Consider the following 8,794-nt stretch of genomic DNA (forward strand, 5'->3'; position numbering starts at 1 on the left):
GGTTTGGTTCATCTTGAACCAACGAGTAATAGGCTAGGCAGGATTTAGCCCTATTTTTTGTTCGATTTGGATACGGGTAAGGGTGTAAATGGAAAACTGAAATCCGCATCCATTTAGTGATATCTGAATCAGTTCGATTACTTATAGAATACGGATATGGCATACCTCTTTTTTACTGATTATTATCTGTAAGATAAAATTATCTGATTAACTTATTTATTTGAATTTTTTTCTTGATTTATAACTTTTTACTTGAGTTATGTGACTATTTTTATAGATTTTCTACTAAAAGTAACTACCAAAGTTGCTAAATTCCTAAATTTCAAATCTAGTCTCACAAATGAAATGGTAAAGATGTTAACAAGTAATCGAAAACATATATTCAATATGTATACATGGCGATTTAAAATAATCTACTTAAGAAAATAACTATCCGATTATCATTCGAATCCAACTGAATCCATCCGAAAATCGATATGATATTATCTAAATCCGTCCAAATATAATATGATGCAGATATGCTATTACCACTATTAGATCCGAATCCAATCCGTTTACACCCCTAGATATGGGTGGGTCGATCATTAATTTTGGGTTGGTTTAATTTGGGCCAAGCCACCACAGAACATCGCCCTAGACCCCCCCCCCCCCCCCCCCCCAAAAAAAAAATTAAAATTAAAATTCCGAAGTTGACCCATCAAGAATCTGGTTTAATTGGGATGATGCCCAATGGCCCAGTTCAGATTAGGGTTTGACACCCTGAAGTTCACCCACCTACCATTATTTTGGCTGAAGGATCAAACCCGTCAATGGGGAGAGATATGGTCCAGATTTGATGAAATTACTTGCCAACTTCCCCTGGTCCTAAGTAGAATCGCATAGGTCAAGAACTAAGTGGGGTGGGAGCTGGTGAAGACTGAAGAGTAGTACTATTCCCATTTGAATAAGAATGGTGTTTGGGTCAAAGTTTGGTATTCCAACGAGTTTTCCCCAGATTTTTCTGAGATTCCCTTCACTTTTTCCTCTTTGGAATGATTTGCAAAGATCTTGCCCTAACCTATCTGTGTCAAGACACATTGTGTTCTGTTCGAGATCTTTCTAGTTGCTTACGATATTGAGTTGGATGGAGACATCACTGGGTTTGTGTCGTTTTAAGATGTAATCCTCGCTGTAGGTTTAAACCTGCCGGCAACCATGAAGTATGAAACCCAAGTGAAAACGCAGGATATAGACCATGCTGTCTTTGATCGATCATAGTCATTCAATTTTTTTGACTTCAAGTTGAGATTTCCTTCATTGCACGTATCACCATTTTTAACATGATTCTTATGGTAATAGTCTAGAACCTAGTAAAAATATGGATGTATTCGATTTGAGTGTAATAGATCCAAACTCAAATTCAAAACTAAAGAAATACAAACTCTATTAGTCAAACCCTAATAGAATAGGAGAGTTTGTACTATATCTAGACTCACACCTGCACTTTGGATGAGATCTTTTATGTGTGTTTGAATCTCGAAAGATTGTTGTAAATTATATTATATAAATAAAATATTTCAACAAGCAGACCATGTGTGGAAGAAGTGGCACAAGGAAGCTTTTTTTTTACTAATGAATATTTCAAAAGGTGTTGATCTTCCAATAGAACAACCTTATGTTGGTATACTTGGAAGAATTTCGTCTCTCTAAATCTCTTTGAGTTTTATTATCAACTGTGCTAAAGAACATCTTTGAAAATTAACTCTGTCGGTGGTGACTCATATTAGAAAGTAGAATGCATCGCACGCATCAGTTGTTTTCATTCAAAATATCTCTGCAGTCACTGAAGGCTTTGAAAAACTTTTCCTTGTTATAAAGCATACAGTAAGATAATTCCTCTTTATCTTATATGATGGTTCACATCAAATCGTCAGGCCTTATGAACTGTTGGAAGTACAGTGTCTTCCACTCACTTCATACATTAGTGAGCTGAAGTCTTCATGAATAAGTCATCATAAATACATAACAAAGGTATTATGAAATTATTGTCTTTCATAAGGTTTTCCCCATTATACATTTGTAGTGATGATTTTTTATTTTCTTTATAAATTATTTGAAAGAGGTTCGAGGCTGAGGAGCTATAACCTTACTTTTCATAAATGGTGAAGTAGATCTCATCTTCAAAAACAAACCATTTTGGCTAGTATTTCGTCACTCCATATCTATATCAGTTATGTATAGATGAAATCTATGTTCAATACCTTGAACCATGAGCGTAATGTAATCATACCTACTCATACATACAAGGCGCATCTTAATTTTCATTAGTTGCTCTGCTTGTGTTAGCATTATTTATTTTTACTTGCAGTTTCTAATTTTCTATATATACGATACTGATGGTTTCCAGATCTCTCTTTCTTTCAATATTGAACTGATAGTTATAAAAGAAATTCTAAGAATTCTCCCTAAGTTAAGAAGGTAAAACTGGAAGAAATCAAGTGTTCACAAGAGGTTTGAGCAAGAAAGACTAGAATGATTAGTAGAAAAACGATTCTAGTTAGAGAGGATCTTAGACTCTAGGTCTCCTGGAGTATCAAATATAGAACCCATATAATATGCATGAAACCTAATTCCATCCTAATATTCCTTCCTCATAACACACCTAATAGGAACAAAGTTATATTCAGGTATTGTTACTCGCTTGGACAGTAACGATGGAGATATACATACTTGGGTGTGGGGTTGCTTCTTTCACCAGCATCAGAGATCAGGATAACGTCAAGCTAGCTTCACTATAGAGTTGTTTTAAAGTTTACAGTTACACATAAGATCTTCAAATAAAAGACAGAAAGAGAGAGAGAGAGAGAGAGAGAGAGAGAGAGAGAGGGTGTGGTCCTTGAAGAGGAGACAGGAAGGTCAGTATAGTATAAGGAAGTGGATTTGTAGGGTCATGAACTCATGGGAAGAAGAGCACTACTGGGAGATATTGGAGATCTTGGTGGGGAAGAGGACCATGACTAATGGACAAAGTGTTCCAGCTACAGGAACAATGGGCTTTGTTTGGATGACATTTGTTATCATCATCAGATTTCCATTGATGAATGGTTGCATGCAGAAATATTTTGGAGGATACTTCAGAACAAAAACAGTAAAGGATTGTACAGGTAGGGTAAGATATCTTTCGGACGCTTCCTCGAAATCATTTCCGGAATGGGATCCTTTGATTTTTATGTGAGGTTGGAAGGAATTGAAGAGAAACTACGTACTGTCCCACACAGAAAGACTAGTACATGGCAGGCAATACCTTCGGGTTCCTGTGAGTCCCATTTAACCTATTGCATGGCAGGTACTGATGGTTTTTTATTTTATTTTTTCTTTTTTGATCTAAGGTTCATCTGGGCAGTTATCGCACACCACGACTACATTCTCAGTGGAGCTTTTATATAATTAATATAGGCGCGCGGGACTTCGCCCCTGACCCCGAGGGTAGCCAAAGAAATTATGTATCTTGTTCCGATCCACAATTGTGTAATCTTAGATTCTAAAATCTAACGCACAATTGAAGATTTCAAGTTACAGATGCAAAGTTGCTCGTTTTATTTAATTTCATGCAAGTATGAAAGGAGAGCTGGAGAGGCAGTAGCAAGTGGCATCGAGAGTAATGCATCACTAGCCATAAAACAATTTAATGCACCAAGGGTTATAGAGGACATTTCAAGCCTAAGGTATCATACATTCATACAATTTAGCAAATGAAAAGAGGAATTGTGTAAAATGTTCATCTCAAAATTTTGACTTATTTGGAGAAGAGATTCCCTGGCATATAAGAGGGTTGTGGACTTGTTAGCAATGGACAATGGACTAATCTCTCGACACAATCATTCAATTCAGTCTTGATCAAATCAAACAAACCCACAATTTTACTGGATTATATATATATATATATATATATATATATATATATATATATATATATATACCCTAAAAAACCAATTCAAATACTCCAAAACAACTTTGGTTGTGTTCATCATCTAAACCATAGAAATGTGACTCATACGAACTTATAATTAAACAAGGCACATCCAGATAACTTAAACATTTCATCCAGTGATAAATTCACCATAATTAACCTAGAAGTAAGGGTTGATATAACATAAACTGGTCAATTTGGATGTTGAGTGAATAATGAGTGATTAGATTAGGGTGGCACTCTTCTTCCTTGATTGTCGGATTTTAGGGTAGTTAAAAGTTTCTTAGTGAGATCCAAGATCATGTCTTACTTTACAAGGAAAGTGACCATATAGTCCGAACTGAGTTTGTTGAGATAAAATTTCGACTACAGTGGACTTAGCACCGAATGTCTTGTCTTGGGCGGCTATGTAATGTAACTGGTCCAAAAAAAAATGATTGAAATAGAGAAGAAACTTTGTCAAGAAAAGAGGTAATTTTTTATGTCAAAAACACAAGAATATCCCTCCGCCTTTTCAATATATATATATATATATATTAATGTTTCTCAAAATGGGCTCAAAAACATGTCATAGTGCTGGTTCATTTAAAAAATGAAGAAGAAAAATACACAAGAAATAGACCAAAATACGCATACATGATTTGGAGCTTTCTATTTCAAAAATATACCTCAAAAACACACACACAAAAAAAGAAGAGTAAGGTTACCATACACCCCCTATACTGTATATTGGACGCGAAATATAGTGGGAGTGATAACGACTAGGAAAGTGGCTCTGGTAGATAGGTGGTTGGAAAAGTTTTTGATTCCTTATGTTTTGCTTACTTAGAAAACCCTATCGATCCTTCTAAAATATATGTGATGGAGAACATCTGATGGGAACACTTTAGAAGTGCACGGTGGTCAAGCTTTATAGAATTCTGGATAGGTTACAAGACCCTTGGAAGTGGAACTGATTACATATCTAGCTTTAAAGGTGACCACCACCTCCTCCTATTAGGCAATTCGTCTGCTTGCTCTGTCTTGCAATTGTCGCTATTATCTTGATTGAGACTCTACTGAAAAGAAAGAAGTGAACAACGAGATCAGATGAACCCAATAGGAGTCCAATATTACTCCATGCAACCAATCATCAAGGGCACACCAAATCCTGATGTTCCCTGTAGTTGGAACAGTTATCTGCTAACGATATGACCCTCTTCCCACCAAGATCTTTAGTATCTGCCGAGAGTCCTCTCTCTCACTCTCTCGACCACACAAATCCACTTCCTTACACTATACGAACCTTACTGGTTTACTGCTACTTCTGCATAAAAATATCTCTTCTCGTCTCTCTTCTATCAGGATGACCTTGCAAGGTTCACCATATTCCCTCTCTCTTTGTCTTGCAGTTTCAGTGAGAAAAGTTTTAAGGTGTAACTGTCTACTGTAAATAGAAGTACTGCAACATGACGTTTTTCTTACCTGCTGGCTGCTGCAACTGTATATAAAAAACAGACAACCCAAGACAGTGCAAACCCTAATTTCACTGTTCGAGCAACCAAGAACTGAGAACACCTGGATAATATTCAGTTGATGGTTCATGCATGGATGGGGACGTCTGGTTGTGATATTTATTTGGTGGGTTCTACATATGATACTCCATAGACATCTGTACCATCTCAATATCAACATCAAACAAGGATTGATCCTAGCACCAGTAACCATAGAAATTAAATGAGAACCTAACAAGATGTGGAAAAGAATAGGGAATCACAACAAATAAATAGGAACCTTATTATTTTTTTACTTCTAGAGCCGTTTCTTACAGAGGCTGAGCTTCATTTCTTGTCTTAAATAAATTTCTTGAATAAGTTTTGAAGCAGAGAACTAAAGCTTCTTCTCTTCTTCTTCTTCTCTTCTTCTTCTTTTTTTCCTTCTCTTGTTCAATTTTTTTAGAAAATGAATTAATTCATTCAATTAGCCAGGATGAAGACTCAAAATATAGTATGATCGAGTGTCGATTTCAGTTGAAATCAGACAATGAGAAGCAACCATGAGATGACATTTCCCTTAGGTTTCATGTAGTTGCAAGAGGATTAATGGGAATGGAAGAAAAGACTTCAAACCTTAAAAAAAAATACCCTTTTTAATTATAACTTCATATGTTGGTATAAGCTAAAGAAATTTCTTATCATAATTGCAATGATACCTTATACGTGCAAATTTTTTTATTTACTAGTTAAAATCAAATGGAATTTTTCTGGAGGGTAAAAAATTAGAGAGAATTAATGAAAAGCACAGTGAATTTGATAACGACATATAGAATAATGGTGAAAAAAATATGGAATTGATGTAAAATAAACATTTAGTCACATAGAGGAATTATTACAATGCTACATTTCTGAAGTATAAAAAAAATATTGCCCAAAAAAGTTCTCCTTCTTCCCCTTTGATTGCATTATTTCTTTTCCTCTGATTCTCCTTACAAAACCTGATTGAATTTCTTTCTATAAGCCATGATCAATAGAATCCTCCTCAAAGTCACGAGATTGGATTTTCCTTGACAAACCTCACTACCAGGCCCAACCCAATCCCTTGTTATGATGCATTACATGTTAATACACCATTATCAATGCTAATGGTTCAAATCTATCAGGATTCTAGAGTAATGATTATAATGCTACATTTATGAAGATAACAAAACTTTTGTCCAAAAAAACAGGAAAGAAAGAATCTCCTTTCTTCCACCTTTGTTTGTATTATTTCCTTTGCCTTTGATTCCCCTTCAATCAAACGAAACCTAATGAAATTTCTTTCTATAATAAGATCCTAATCAAAGTCATGAGATTGGACCATGGCAAAACCACGCTAAGCCGACCCAACCCCGATGATGCACGCATGTTAAACACGGCAAACATTAGGATTCAACCCCACATCATGATTTCTAGGCACGAACGCAACATAATGAATGAGTTTGTCATAAATCAAGAGGAATAAACCCCATTACAATAATGCATGTTTGAATGATATATTTCTAACAACCATTGACATTTGGATGCAAGGGAACACCCTGGTCTCAAAAGAATTACTTCCAAGTTGACATTGGGAGGGGGAGTGTCTTCTAAAATTCTCTTTGATGTGACGTTTTTTTAATCTCAAGACAATATTGGTCAAGATAATCATGTAGTTATCAATTACACATTAGTACATCCACCACACACCACAATGTGGCTAGGTCTACCAAAAAGTGCACCACCACTCTGCAATCAAAGCACTCCAATATATGCAATTAAAAATAAACTAGAAACACAAGACACCAAGTTTACATGGTTCGGTTAAATTGCCTATATCCACGAAGTAATGCCTTAAATAAAGCTTCGTATTTATTCAATATTTTTCAACTAAAATCTTGATCAATATAATGATCAAAGAGCATTCATTCTTAATACATTCAAAACATGAAAGACCCACTCCAAAACAAACTCTTGCACCCACAAAATTATAAGGCCACAACCACAAACAACTCAACCCTCACAAGCAACTACTTGAAAGGTAAAAAAATTTCAAATGAGGGAGATTACAATATATTACTCACATTATTCTTCAACGTTTTCACCAAAATACGCATCCAAACTTGTTCTCCATACCAATCTTGCTTTTTGGCTTCCCCTCCTTGTTTTTCTTAGTCTCCACAAGCTGAAATCCTCAAAAACCTACTTATGTTTCGCTCAAATTCGGGCTTTTAAAGAGAATGAACATTGATATACAGGAACTGTTGGATTTCATCTTCTGGATGAGTCCCAAAGATAATCTAATCACACAACCGTTGGATATCGACTTTAAAATGGCGGGTGAGATCTGAACCGTTAGATAAAGTGGTGTAAGATTAAAGTACCCTTCACCAAATTATTCAGAATAAAATTTTTTTCTACTCTTACTTTTAATTTGTGACACACAAGATCATGTTGATCATATACTTTATAGTGCACCACTTTTCATGCTCCCAACCAACCAAAAAGCACGTGATAGAATCTTTTCTGTCTTGGACACTTACAAAACCAAGCACATCAATCTCGAACCTAAAAATTGGATCTTCATCCATATTTTTCTAATGACCATTAGATTGGTACCATTCAATCTTTCAAAATTACACTTTCCTCCCTGATATATAAAACTTCTTTCACAAAGACTCCAAATTCTTTAAAAATTATTTTCAAACCTCTGAATGTAGATTATATCATAAAAAACCAAATTTCATCTTATTTCTACACTGCCCAAATTTGCTTCCATATCGCACACTCTCATGAGAAACCTTATAACTTCCTTGTTTGATATCGGAATCAAAATCCAAAAAGTACAATGGAAAGAAGACATCATGAACTACATTTTTACAGTTGAAGTCAAGTCTAAAAAACAATTGGATGACTACCCACAAATTCATCAAAGATGACCCTTTTACAATGACCTATGAAATCCATCATCTTAAGGAATCTTTGTTTCACCCAAAAGACTTGAATCTTCTCATAAACACTCAAAACCATTGTCATAGTATTAATCACCCTCTAAAAACATAGCGAATGCCCAAAGCCCTCTATGAGACCTTCACTTCAGTACAAGCCATGCATTCTTAGAACACACTACATTTTGGTTGCCAATAATAACACATGCAATCTCAACCAATGGAACAACAGAATTTCAACGCATTGGATGTTAATAAACATGTATCAATGTGATTGCATTCATCACCTAATAGCTATGACTATCGCTCTATTCCTCACGTATGGACATCACATACATTTTGTATAGATCATGCACATGCATGTTGGCTTCTCAGCACACATACTGACGATCTCATATTCATCA

The sequence above is a fragment of the Hakea prostrata genome, chromosome 3 (genome assembly GCF_041222555.1).
Source record: "Hakea prostrata isolate BN-2017 chromosome 3, UWA_Hpros_2, whole genome shotgun sequence".
NCBI classification, from domain to species: domain Eukaryota; kingdom Viridiplantae; phylum Streptophyta; class Magnoliopsida; order Proteales; family Proteaceae; genus Hakea; species Hakea prostrata.